Genomic DNA, 15,073 nt, shown 5'->3' with positions numbered 1-15,073 from the left:
TACGCCCAGCGTACTCCGGTGGTACGCCCCGCGTACGCGATCCTCCAGCACTATAAGTAGAGGGTTTGAGCTACGGGTTTTTGCACACTTTCTCAAACTCCCAGTCACCCTCTCATACTTTCAAGCTCCAGAAGCTATCTCGACGCCCTCGGTTTCCGTACCCGAGCCCCCGACGAAAGATCTACGCTACCGAGATCCCCGAAGAGCCCGAAGACGCAACTTTCCGCGGTCGCAGTTCTGCTCAACTCTAGCCTCTCTCTCTTCAAACCAAACGAGTGAGTTCATACCCCTACCTTTCAATTCTTTTCATGTTTTAGGGGGGAAATACAAGTACATTACAAGTCAAAGTATCATTTTATAAACGTAAATGTAATATTTATCTTATAGAGTATTGATACAAGCATCCTTATGTTTAAAGGACTATTATATCACCAAGTTATTTTTACTAAATGGGAACATACTTTCTGAGAAACTATAATGAGTATAGTTAACAAGTTATTCATACATTTTTACATATACATCTTGACAAGCGAAATACTTTCAAATAAAGTAAAGTCTTTCTTATCGTAAATCTAGTTATACCAAGCAATGTGAGATATTCAAACTTCAACGTACTCTTATGTATGCATTTCAAGTCCTGTATTATATACCATAATCTCTTGGAGGGAGAGCGTGATACTTGTGTATAGATCTATACGGGATTGACAACCCCGCACCTAAACTATTAGCTATAGTTAGACCGGCAGGTCTGGGGTGACAAATGTCATAACACTACAACACTTGAAGAATGTTGTTACAGGCAGTCAGTGTCAATAGTATAGTTATAAAAGTCACATAAAAGTATAAAAGCAAGTTTGATTTACGAGATTCATATATGCATTCAGTTTTCCACATTATTTTTAGCACAAAGTTTATCATTATTATTCAAGTATGAAACATACTAACGCACTCCAACTCTGGGAACTTTTCAAACCATTTATAGAAAATATTGGATTTTCTGAAAACCTCGTTCATCGATTTACTACCAAAAGGACATACTTTTCAATACAAAACACTTATGAACTCACCAACTTAATTGTTGACACTTTTTCGAAACCACTTGTATTTCTCAGGGAATCAGTAATACAGGTAACCACCAGCTTTTGAAGAAGGAACGCTAAGGACGTTTATCATTTAACATTTATATCATCATATTGTAATATTCTTTTGCAAATATGTATAACGCAACAATATACGTTTTTATTATATATATGATGGTTGTGTTACTTTCTTTGCAATATTCAATTGTTGTGATACTACGTGAAGTCATCCACCCCCGAATGTTTCCGCCATTCTGGTTTGGGAGTGTGACATTAAAACATTAAAGTTAAAACAAAATACCAACTATAAATTTAGAACATTAAAGTGATTAGAACCACCTTGGAATTTGAAGAGAAGTAATCAATTTTTTTCCACTAATCCTTACATTTTTTTTCTGGTACTGTTTTCTGATCCTTAGTCTATAGTCTTTGTTTTCTCTTTATGCCATTAAGATGAGCACGAGATGGAGCAGCAGAACCTGATGCCACATAAACTGGTAGGTTACCTAAATAACCTCATCTCTCTCCAACAACCTGTAAATTCTCATTTGTCAATATATTTACATGATGATGATGAAATATGGATGATGGACAATAAATGCAAAACGAACCTCAACAACTTTTTTTCCTTCTTTCAATGTCGGCTTTCTCAGCTGCTTCCCTTCGTCTTTGAAGGGAAGACGACCTTTTGATAGGCCAATTCTTTATGTTCTTTTAAACTCACTCATCACAAGGAACTCCTAACAATCTGAGTTAAAAGCATTCTACTTTGATGCCTTCATATTACAACATGCTCCCTAAAAAACATACAATTTATAGCAACATCAGTCAATTACAAAGCAATTTTCTATTATTTTGGTAGAGTTTTCAAAAAATGATGTCCTAACTTCACCAATGCAAAATCCTAACTTTATATATTTGCTTCATTAGCCTTCTTAGTGAAGAAATTGTAATTCCAAATATTTTGTTCTTCACCCCTTTCTTTCAACCAGTAACCAAAATTTTGAAAATACGTTGAATCTAGAAACATCACAACAAAAGTAGAAACATACAATGAAAATAATGTAACCAAGAAATCCAAATCGGAAATGTAATTCAAGCTGATCCAGCCATCAAAAACATGTTCCCTGCTTATGCTATCTTCCTGAAGTCCAACTGTAACATCTATAAAAATCATTCAAAATTTAAACTTTTTCAACCATTTCAAAACCAATAATTATTACAAAACTTGTTTTCAAAATATTTTAAACATCAGAGTATCACAGAAATCCAGATCATAAAACATGAGGATGTGTATGATCACTCCTTCGCCTTTCTGCGATCATCTGAAGTACCTGAAACAAAATCCAAAACTGTAAGCCCGAAGCTTAGTAAGTTTCCCCCAAAATACCCATACATACAACAATATACACATAAACACAAACATCATACTATGGGTGTAACGACCCAATTTTCAAGTCCAAAAATTTTCATTTTTAATTAAACACTTTGCAAAACATTTGAAAATAAACAACATTCGATCATATAATTTCTTAAAACATATTACGTGTCTGAAAACCAAAACATGGAATCAACCATAGTGTCAGAGTACAAATCCCAGAACAATCTCATAGTGCGGAAAACAAGATAGGTGTATGATGTGTTGCTACCGTGCCAGCTCTTTCCCCTTCGCTGAAGAAGTACCTGAAACCAAAACTATAAACTGTAAGCAAGAAGGTTAGTGAGTTCCCCCACAATACCTCATACCAAGCAATCATACAATGAACAACTAGGAGATACGGGCCTCGCCCACACTCATGGAGATACGGGCCTCGCCCACATTCCGCTATCTGAGAGATATGGGCCTCGCCTACACTCTGCTATCTGAGAGATACTGGCCTCGCCCACACTCCGCTAGATGAGAGATACGGGCCTCACCCACACTCCGCTAATAAACCATAGCATACAAGTATCACACAGAAAACGAGTATAAACAATTCTATCATACTGGCATATATCATAATCAAACTCAACTATGAGATACGGGCTCTACCCACACTCCGATACTAACATATTGTCTATACGGGCTGGCCTTGGTGCCTTAGACCCATTCCTACTGGAAGGAAACTCACCTCGAAAAGTAGCTACCGAAAGTCTGACTGTTAGACGTCTGACTGCTGCACCGATAATCCTCCGGCTATAAATCCATAAACATAGATTAGCCACTCATAAATACCCTTAGGTCAAATGACTGACCCACCCCTGGTCCAAGGTCAGCTCCTTGGTTAAAGTCAACTTCCAGTTGAATGGACTCGCCGAGTCATGGCACAGACTCGCCGAGTCCTTCTCCTATTAACCCGGTCCTACTCGCCAAGTCCCTCTTCCCACTCACTGAGTCACCCTTAACTCACTACTTGGGACGATTGAACTGACTCGCGTTCCGACTCACCGAGTCCAAGAACAACTCGCAAAGTCCCCACGAGCAGATCTCCTACTCGCTTCCAAATCCTCACCAGAGCATCCTTTATGAGGATTTGGGTTTCTGGGACTATTGCTACACATTAAATTGCTAATTCCGCGTGTAGATACGAAGGGTTGGACCAACAACACTTAAACCCCTCTTACTCAGTAACAGTTCATATGACTCGCCGAGTTTGAAGAACAACTCATCGAGTTCCAGGCAATCTTCATAGGACTCACTGAATCTAAGACCATCTTCATAGAACTCGCCGAGTTCCACTTTGGGACTCGCCGAGTCCCTTCGACCCATTTCCCATACAGACCAAATCTAAGACATGCAACGCTTCCAAACCATAGATCTATGTTCCTAGGGCATGCTTATCACGTAAAGTTGCAAACTTTACATGCATGCATGGCCCTATAAGCTCAAAAAGGCAAATCCAAGCTCTTTATGAGGTCATACACTTAATAGGGACCTCAATCACTTCAACCGTAGAGACTTTATACTTATAAGATGCCCATAAGGTCCAGATCTGAAGTCCTTTTGGAACATAAAGCATAAACACATGGAGTTTGAGGTTTTAGGGATTGAAACCCACCAATTTGGGACAAAAAGGGGATCTAATGAACTAGTGATCAAGGTAAGAACTTTTCTACTTGAATGAAAGCTTCTCACAGTGTAGATTCCGGATCTACCTCCCCTCCTTGCACACTTCAACCTCTTCCTTCTTCTTCTAAGCTACAAACCTCCTTCACAAAGCCAAAATCACTCACAAGAACAATATGGGGGCTAGGGTTTCGCTCTACAACTCTCTGTAAGTGTTAGGGACAAAGGAGGCCAAGTTAGAGCGTTTAAATAGGGTGCAAACACCCGTATTAGGGTTTTTGCCCAAACAGGGTCTACTCGCCGAGTCCAGGAACCGACTCGCCGAGTCCAAAGCTCATACCCTGCGTCTTATCTCGCTCCTACTCGGCGAGTTGGTCCTTCAACTCGCCGAGTCCAAGGCAAAAATGCATTATTTTAAAAATATTAATTACAGGGAATACGTACCAGGAACCAGATGCTACAATGGGTCCAATCAACCATCGGGTTAGAATACCCCAGTCCCTCAACCATCGGGTTGGAATGCAAACATACTATGGGTCCAGTCATCCTCGGGATGGAATACCCTCGGCCCACAACCATCGGGTTGGAATGCCCACATACTACGAGTCTAATCATCCTCATGATGGAATACTCACGACCCACAAACCATCAGGTTGGAATGCCCAGGTCTGTTGGCTCTCCCACAAAGCAAATAAGCCTCAACCACAATTCAAACATGTGCACATATATCAAATAACCACATAACAGTCTATAGACAGACAAACCAATGTAACAAATCATAACAACATAAATACATCCTATCTACCAGGATACCAATCTAACAGATCATACTAGCATAACATCATCCTATCTACCAGGATACTGATCTAACAGATCATAACAGCATAATACCATCCTATCTACCAGGATAGTGATTTAATAAATCATACTAGCATAACATATCAGGATAACAATCTAAAAGGGTCGTCATTGGTGCCTTAGACCCTTGAGTATAGTAAGGAAAACTAACCTCACAATTGTCGAACTATAGTGATAAGGTCAAACTCTCGAATCACAGCCACAAACTACACCACCTATATTCACCATAGGACCACTTCCATAAATTCCCAAATTACTAAAATACCCCTAGAGTCAAAATGGTCAACCCTTGGTCAAAGTCAAAGTCAATGGTCAAGGTCAACAGTCCATGTTGACCCAACTCGTTGAGTACAGTTCACTAACTCGTCGAGTCCTTCCAGAACTCGAGAAATCATGAAAACCCTAGTTGACTCGCCAAGTTTCCAGATAACTCGTCGAGTCCATGTGTGTCCAAAAGTCAGGAAAACCCTAACTAACTCGTCCAGTCGCCTTACTAACTCACCAAGTCCATGCAGAAACCCACCACGTCCAATATTCATCCGACTCGTCGATTTGACCATGCAACTCGTCGAGTCCTTCAGTCCATTCCTCATTCAGAAGATTTTAAGCTACCCCAAAGATCCAAATTGCAGATCTAACCTCCTAGGGCATGGTTTCCATGTAAAGTTGCAAACTTTACGTACATGCATGGTCCTAAATGCCAAAACCAAGCTAAGGGAAGGGTTTAACCCAATAGAAGGGCTAAGGCTTGCTAAATCTAATAACTTTATGACTATAGGAACTTAGAGAAGTCCAGATCTGAAGTTAAAACTTCAGATCATGACTAATACCCGAAATGGTTCACATATTTGCTAAAAATGGGCCTAAACCTATGCATGGAGAGATCTAGCTAGAGAGAAGTCAAGGTGACGATTTGTTACCTTCAAAATGATGTCAAGATGAAGTAGAGTCAGATCCACAAGCTTTTCTTTGCTCTAAGCTCCTTAGACTTCAATCCTTCTTCACAAAAACCACTTTTCCAAGCTTCTTAACACACAAAAACGGAGTAAAATCGCGATTAGGGTTTTCTGAGGTCAAGGGGGATAGTAAGGGAGGCCGGTGGAGACTAATGACCCTTTAAATAGGGTGAAAACCCTGGAAATTAGGGTTTCATTTTCCAGCTCCTACTCATCGAGTCAGTGTCCTCTAACTCGTCGAGTAGGTCCAATAATCCACACTGGCTAACCCGCCTCTACACGACGAGTTATGGCAACCAACTCGTCGAGTAGGTCCATAAGCATGTTTGTAAGGATTTAAGGCTTATACATGGGATTCAGGGCGTTATAATTCTCCCCCACTTGAACTAGAATTCGTCCTCGAAGTTTGCTACGACGAATAAATCTGGATAATGCTCCTGCTTCTCTGCCTCCGGCTCCCACGTCCACTCGGATCCCCTCCTGTGCTCCCACTATACCTTTACCAGAGGTACTTCCTTGTTTCGTAGAACCTTTACCTTCCTCTCAAGATCGTCGACCAGCCTCTCCACGTAATTCAGGCGCTCATCAACCTAAATATCATATAACGACACTACCGCCTCCTCATCCGGTATACACTTTTGCAACTGCAAAACGGGAAAAGTGTTGTGAATTTGACTAAGCTCCTCTGGGATTTCCGGTCTATACACCACCTTGTCAACCTTATAAATGATCCTGAATAGCCTTATGTATCGGGGACCCAATTTCCTCCTCTTCCTGAAGCGAATCACACCCTTCCAGGGTGAGACCTTCAGGAGTACCATGTCACCCACCTAGAACTCCAGCTCAGATCGGCGTCTGTCAGCGTAAATCTTCTGCCGACTCTGAGCGATTTGCAATTGTTGTCTGATCTGCTGAATCCTCTTGGTTGTTATCAGAACTACCTCTGTCCGTCCCATCACCGTGTGACCGATCTTACCCCAACAGAATAGGGTGCGACATATCCATCCACACAAAAACTCATATGGTGGGGCACCAATACTGGAATTAAAGTTGTTGGTGTAGGAGAACTATGCAAGGAGTAGGTAAGAGTCCCAACTCCCACCGAAGTCAATAATGCAGGCTCTCAACATATCCTCGAGAGTCTGTATAGTCCGCTCACTCTGGTCGTCTGTCTGCGGATGATAAGTTGTACTGAAGTGTAACCGTGTGCCCAGTTCCTCGTGGAACTTCTGCCAGAAATGGGAGGTGAACCGAACATCGCGGTCTAAGACAATAGAGACCAGCACTACAAGAAAAATCATGAATAGCTACAGAAAAATGCTACGGAATCAAATTTTGTAGCCATTTTGCTACGGAATATGCTACGGAACGATTTTCCGTAGATTTTTTGTTACAAAATTTTCTACAAAATAAACTTTGGTAGCAAACTTATAACTAATTATGGAAATTTGTTATGGAATCGTAATCTGTAGATAATCTGCTACCGAATTTGCTACAAAATTAAAATACATAACTATTTTGCTATGGAAATTACTACAAATCTAAATTTCGTAGCTATTTTGCTACATAATGATATTCCGTAGCCATTTTGTAACGAAATTTAGTTACGGAAATAAATTTCATAGTTATTTTGCTACGGATTGAAATTCCGTAGCTATTATGCTATGGAATTTTGCTACAAAATTGATTTACATAGCTATTTTGCTACGGCGGAAAAATCCATAGCTCTTTTGTTACAGAAATTTCTACGGAACTAAGTTATATAAGTATTTTGCTACGGAATGAAACTTAATTGATATTTTACCCTTAATTTTTTTCTTAAGTTTTTTTAATTTTTATAAACGACATATAAGATAGGATAAAATATAATAAATTTGGGTGCAATAATTAACAATAATCGGTGACAGGAACATCTATCTGTGCATCAAATTAGTATATATTATCTTAATAGTATACGAAGGTCCAAAGCTAAATGTTTCAAGCATAATCCTCAGTTCAAAAATAAGGGCAAATTGGTAAAATCACAATCCTCAGCTCAAAAATAAAGGTGAATTGGTAAAATCAGATGACCTCGTTTTTCACATTGTTGCCAAGCTATTCAAGCTAATTGGTATCCCGATCAAACCTCTAACCTGCCGACCGATCATCTCTCTCCCTCTCTCAACCTACCGCCGTTGTTCAGCCTCCCCATCATGTTGGTCATTGTTCATCCTCTATTTATATAACAGTCTGATTTCAAGAGGTATTTTTTAATCACTTCACCTAATTCTTTATTCCTCAGTTTTCCCCCAATATACACTTACGCCATTATCGATTGAACTTCATGAAGCTCATTATCGATCGGACTTCAGCAAGCTCCTCTCACTCTAGTTTGCTTTGTCGTTTGCCTCCTGCTCCGTTAATTGGAAGATTGTTCTCGATTGATGATCCTCGTCGCCTTCATGTCACTGTGCATTGTCCTACTCCTTTTCGCCACTTTTTTTTCTTGATTGTCTCTGTCCTTACGAGGTAACATTCTTCTCTGTTATGTTTTCTTCTAAAAAACCTGCAGCACGCGCCACTAAATCATCTTTCTATGTCGCCTAAAAAACATCAACGACTATTTCCACCTAATGTTATGTTAACTCTACCAATCCATACACACAACTTGATTCAAGTTTTTATTGTTGAATTTGATTGATCGGTTTTATTGCATTTGATCTGAATTGTGGATTTTGACTAGACAAATAATGAAGTGTTAATGTGACTTTATTGCCTGAGCATCATATATATCGCACATTCTTTGGATGTATTGTTATTGAATTAGCATGGATTTTCTAGGATAAAACTCATAATTTGTCTTTGATAAAGGATAATAATAAGATGCTTCTATTGCCTGATCATCATAGATTTATTAAGCTTAAAAGAATGACAAAAATCAATAAATATCCTAAAAAGACACAAAACTGCAAATTACTCAAATGAAAGCTATGGCTCAGTCATTACTTGTTTCAATTGCATCACTTTTGTGTATCTATAGATTTCAGTATCCCATGAACCAATCTATATGGATTGAATTATTAAAATTATTCTTTACTGCAGGTGATTTGTATAGCATTTTGGTAACAAAAAGTCATTATGATGTTCCCAAATCAGAAAAAGTAACTGATGTTATTATCCCCTTGTCTTGTAATTTCTTATATGTTTTGAGTCATGACTCATTTCAACATTTTTATTGAATTTGGGCTATATAAATAGTTTACTCATGATTTTGATAATATTTTCAGGTGGAATCGTATAATACAGAAAGATCACTAAGGAAAATCAAACGAAATAATCCTTCTCTCACTATAAGTATATAAGAACATGATCAATGATGTGTGAATATTAAATGGAAAGATCAAACATTTTAATCAATGGTAAAATTGTCATTTACTCGTGTCTAGAGAGTTTGTTCAAGTCACAAAAGAAACTCTTTTTCCACATTGATTATCTATTCAAAACGTTATCCATTCCATTTTTTTAAGGAACTCTACATTAAAAAATTTACCAAATTGTTAATTTTATTATCAAGGTATTTGTATATGAAAATAGGATGCTATAATGAACAAATAAATGAAAGTACTTTGCTATTTATTTCATATTTTCTTATGTCTAGACAGGTCATGAAGAACAAATAACACAAGTGGAGTTTAAAAAGAAACTGAATTTTGTCCTATGAACACATTTCGTACGGATGTCAAAGCGGATAAAGTAAAGATTATTGCAGGTTAGATGATTACCAGTTGTTTTATGAATATTATTTTTGGACTTCATTTTACGGTGTAAAGTGTTGTAGTGTAATTTACAAGCCTTTAATTGTCATGAAAAATTCAGTTGATACAATTTACAAGTACTTGAGGATACAACTTGTACATACATTTGTACCCTTACATTAATAAATTCAAAATAGATAACGAATGGAATATTTTTTTAACAATGCCCAAGATTCAAGTAAAAAGATTGATATTTCTGGTTGCATATATCTTTTTAATTATTTATTTGCAGCTTTATTATTTATTTATTTATCTGCAAGTTGACCTTTTTGGTCTTTGTTTTTCTTTGTTCTAGGTTCTGCTCCACTCTTTCCACTCCACTTCTTGAGATAAAGTTTCTTAGCTCAGGTTCCACTCCACTCCACTCCAGCTGATAAAAAAACCCATCATGTTTAAGCTTTGTGCTTTATCTTTTATACTTGCTATGACATTGCACTTTAAAAATAGTTCCATTTTTAGTTTTAAAGGGGCTAATCCTAAAAATAGGTTGTTATTTTTTTTTTTTTCATTTTTAAAGGGCTAAGCCTAAATGCAAAAAATAGCAATCTACTTTCATTAAAATATTTGCATTATACTTTTAGCTTTTGTATTTAGATCACATTGCTACAATTAGCTAAATTTTCATTGGAAAAAGTAGGATGCTCGAATACATAAGCAACCAAAAGTACATTGGTATTTTAATGTAAAAAAGTAGTTTGCTTAATCTTTCAGTAAGATATTTATGTAATATTTGTGAACCAACAGATTTATAACTTCCGAAGTTTTTAAAATTTCAGGAATGATGTCCCAATTCTTATTAAGAGAAGCATGTGGTGATAAATCAAAGGAAAACAAAGATGCTCCAACATTGAAACGAAAGCAACATACAAATATACGTTTCACAAGCAATGAATATGTTTAACACTTCGAGTGAATAGGTCAAAACTTTTATTAATCAATGATAGAATATTATGTATTGAATAACAGTTTCTATTTAATTTGTAGCGGCTTTTAATTTTGAAATATGTATCTTTTGATATATTGGATATTTCTTTTAGTTTCTATAGAAAGATTTTGGTACTTTTGGTTTTATATTAATTAAATTTTTATAAATTGATGTAAATAATTGAATTGAATAATCAGATTTTATCAAATAATTGTACGGAATATATGCTACGGAATTTGCTATGAAAAATCGTTATGGAATTGGCTATGGAAAAATCCCTACGGAATTGACTACGCAAAAAATACTACATAATTAACTACGGAATTTGCTATGGAAAAATGGCTATAAAAGTTGCTATGGAATAACGGCTACGGAATTTGCTATGAAAATATTTCTACGGAATTGGTTACAGAAAATTTGCTACGGAATTTGCTATGGAAAATGGCTATGGAAGTTGCTATGGAAAAACGCCTACGGAATTTGCTATGGAAAAATTGTTACGGAATTTGCTATGGAAACATTGCTACGGAATTGGTTACGGAAAATTTGCTACGGAGTTTGCTATGGATCACAAATTGCAATGAAATAGATGTCGTAGAAAATGTCATAGCAAAATTGCTACGAAGTTATAATTCCGTAGCTAAACATTTTGCTACGAGAAAAAAAGCAACGAAGTCTAATTGAAAATTTGTGTAGCAAATTCCGTAGTTAATCAGCTTTAGCTACGGAATTTTAACCTTTTGCTACGGAATTTTTCCGTAGCTAAATTGAAATTTTCTTGTAGTGCAGCACCCTATGGCGGGAAACGATCTCGCGGATATACAAGTCAGCCAACTTCTCGGCCGATGAACTATCCCGTATTGCTAAAAAGTGGGCGTTCTTGGTCAATCGATCCACGATGACCCAAATAGCGTCGAAGCCTTTCGTCGTCCTCGACAACTTGGTGATAAAATCCATCGTGATCTGTTCCCACTTCTACATGGGAATCTCCAGGGGCTGTAGCTGGCCGTGCGGCCTCTGGTGCTCGGCCTTGATCATCCTGCAGGTTAAGCACCTCTCCATGTAGCAAGTGATTTCTCGCTTCATGCACGACCACCAATAACTCAATCGCAAATCCCAGTACATCTTGGTGCCCCCTGGGTGAATAGAGAAGCGAGACTTATGAGCCTCCTCCAGAACAATTTGTCTGACCCCACTAGACATCCGAACCCAGACTCGACCACAACAGGTCAATAATCCTCGACTATCCTGCACAAACCGGGTGTTCTCACCCTTAATCCTCTCAAGCTTCCAATTCTCTTGTTACATACCCTCAACCTGAGCTTCCCTGATCAAACCCACTAGTGGAGAATCCACTAATATCATCATACATGTCGTTGGAGTAGAAGATCCAGCTGACTTGCGGCTCAGAGCGTCCGCAACCACGTTTGCTTTACCTGGGTGGTAAAGGATCTCATAGACGTAGTCCTTGACTACATCCAACCACCCGTGTTGTCTCATGTTCAGGTTCGACTGATCCATAATGTGTCTCAGGTTCTTGTGGTCCGTGTATATGGTAAAATGGACCCCACATATATAATATCTCCAAATCTTGAGAGCGAATACCACCGCTCCCAGCTCCAGATCATGAGCAGGGTATCTCATCTCGTGCGGCTTCAACTGCCGAGACGCATAGGCTATCACCTGTCCTCTCTGCATGAGGACCGCTCCCAGTCCCGTGATGGATGCATCACAGAACACTACAAAATCCTCAGCTCCATCTGGGAGATTCAAGACTGGAGCCTCACAAAGTCGCTATCGGAGGGTCTCAAATTCCCTCTGTTGCTCAGGGCCGCACCGGAAATCCACCCCCTTCCTCGTCAGAAGAGTAAGGGGTACTGCAATCTTAGAGAAATCATGTATGAATCTCTGACAGTACTCTGAAAATCTCAAGAAGCTCATGATATCTGAGGGAGATTTCAGAACCTCCCAATGCATAATCGCCTCGATTTTGGCCGGATCGACCAAAATACCCTATTGGTTAACTAGGTGTCCAAGGAACTAAACTTCTCGTAACCAAAACTCGCACTTCGAGAACTTGCCATAAAGTTGTTCTCGTCTCAGAACTCCTAATAGCTCCCGTAGATGCTCCTTATGCTGCTCTCGGGTCTTGGAGTACACCAAGATATCGTCTATGAACACGATGACCGAGTGATTGAGCATCGATTTGCAGACCTTATTCATCAGGTCCATAAATACTACCGGCGCATTGGTGAGCCCAAACGGCATCACCACGAACTCGTAATGTCCACAACGAGTCCAGAATACGGTCTTCTGCACGTCCTCGTCTCTAACCCTGACCTGATGGTACCCAGACCTCAAGTATATCTTGGAGAACCAAGATGCTCCTTGCAACTAATCGAAAAGATCATCTATCCTCGGGAGTGGATAACGGTTCTTCACTGTCAACTTGTTTAACTCCCGATAGTCAATGCACATCCGGTGTGAACCATCCTTCTTCTTGACGAAGAGGATCGACGCTCCCCACGGAGAACTGCTCAGACGAATGAACTGCTTGCCCAGCAGTTCCTCCACCTGTGATGACAGATCCTGCATCTCTGGTGGTGCCAACTGGTATGTCTCCTTGGCAATAGCGGCCGCACCTGACACTAGGTCGATCCTAAACTCGACTTGTCTCTCCTGAGGCACTCCGTGTAACTCCTCCAGGAACATGTTAGCAAACTCCCTAACTACTAGAACCTCTGAAACTGAAATCTGATTCCTGACCCGCGTATCCACCACATACACTACATAACCCGTACACTCGTGCTGAATGTACTGTCAATCCCTAGTAGTTGAACAAAAACTTGATCCCAATCTGGTGCCCTTGCCATAGATAATCAGTTCTCCCCCATTTGGGGTTCAAACTACCACTCGCTGACCATCATAGTTGATCATGTCACCGAAGAAACTAAGCCAATCCATACCCACGATCAAACATACATCCCCCATAGGAATCATAATCGAGTCTATCAGGAAAGATACCCCGAAGATCTCCAACATGCAACCCCGATAGACTAAAGAAGCGGAAACCCCGTGGTCGTTGGAAATAGGGACTCACAACGGACACTCTAGCTCTCCTATTGGCAACCAGCAATCCGTACTAAATGTCTGAGAGACAAACAACAGAATCACCCCAGAGTCAAATAATACCAAAGCATGTAAGGATTTCACTAAAAACATACCTAATCATAAATACAAATATATAAGCATAAAACATATACAATTAGTAAGATAAGAGATAGAAACATACCAACAACCACGTCTGGTGTTGCCTTGGTCTCCTCTTCCGTAAGCAGGAAGGAGCATCCCTGAGCCCTCGGGGGCGCTGCTCTACCCTGACTTCCATCAGTGTTCCTCAGTGTAGCCGGCGCTGGAGCCTACGCCGGCTTGGTGGCTAGTAGAGGACATTGGGACTTTATATGGCCCACTTGCTCACAAAGGTAACAAAGTCTGACTCTGGAAGATGGAGTCTACTACCTGTAATCCCTGGCAAGATGGCCCTGTTTGCCACATTTGTGGCACCCGATCCCCGATCGGCAAACCCTTGAATGAGCCTTTCCGCACTTCCCACAAGTGCAGCCTGACTGACCTCCAGACCTAGTATCAGCGGTCTTGGACCTCTTCGGCGCCGGTTGTGACTGCGTCGGGGCCTATATCTGCTCCCATAACTATAACTCAATCTCCAGCTCACGCCGCTTAGCGGAATCCTGTAACTCCAGCAGTGTATCACATCGCTGGGTAGCAACAAACTGACGGATATCAGTCTTGAGCATGCTCAGATAACATGTCATCTGAGCTTGCTCAGAAGCAAACTCTGGGAAAAACATCGCCCTCTCAGTGAACATGCGTGTGATCTCCGTCACCAACTCCGTACCCTGTCTCAGATCCAAAAACTCTTGTGACAGCCGCTCGCTCTCGACCTGTGGAATGTAGCGAACGTGGAACATCTCCCTAAAATGCTCCTAAGTAACTGCAACTCTGTGATCATCCATATACGACCCAGTCATCAACCTCCACTAGTCCTTTGCCCTAGACCTCTGCAAGTTCAGGGCACATCTAACCTTCTGGTCAGTAGGACATGAGCACGTGAAGAAACATCCCTCCACGTCAGACAACCACCTCATAGCTATGATCGGATCCCAAGTCCCATCAAAATTCGGGGGCTTCGTGTTATCGAAGTCCCGGTACTGAAAAGCCCGACTGGCTCCTCCCTCTTTTGCTGTTACAGCTGTTGTAGCTGATGCAGCAGCCGTCTCATCAAAAGTTGCATATCTGTCATCAAAATACTCCATCATGGCGGTCTTAATAGACCCGAGCATCTCCGGAATCTGACCCTGGACAATCTCAACCACCTCCTCACGGACGATCTCCCT

At 40.0% G+C, this 15,073-nt stretch overlaps 1 long non-coding RNA gene across 1 annotated transcript; it reads left to right on the top strand.

Annotated features, from left to right (window-relative positions):
- The first annotated feature begins 8,257 nt into the window (after nucleotides 1-8,257).
- On the top strand, nucleotides 8,258-10,708 carry LOC145100014 (uncharacterized). The gene is made up of 3 exons (XR_013704765.1): nucleotides 8,258-9,687; nucleotides 10,029-10,081; nucleotides 10,510-10,708. It is a non-coding gene; the product is annotated as an uncharacterized LOC145100014 (long non-coding RNA).
- Nucleotides 10,709-15,073: the final 4,365 nt, after the last annotated feature.

This window comes from Lactuca serriola, chromosome 4 (assembly GCF_051521515.1).
Source record: "Lactuca serriola cultivar US96UC23 chromosome 4, Lser_US96UC23_V15, whole genome shotgun sequence".
In the NCBI taxonomy this organism is placed as follows: Eukaryota; Viridiplantae; Streptophyta; class Magnoliopsida; order Asterales; family Asteraceae; genus Lactuca; species Lactuca serriola.
The sequence above is the reverse complement of the archived record's forward strand: the minus strand, read 5'-3'. Positions and strand labels throughout refer to the sequence as shown.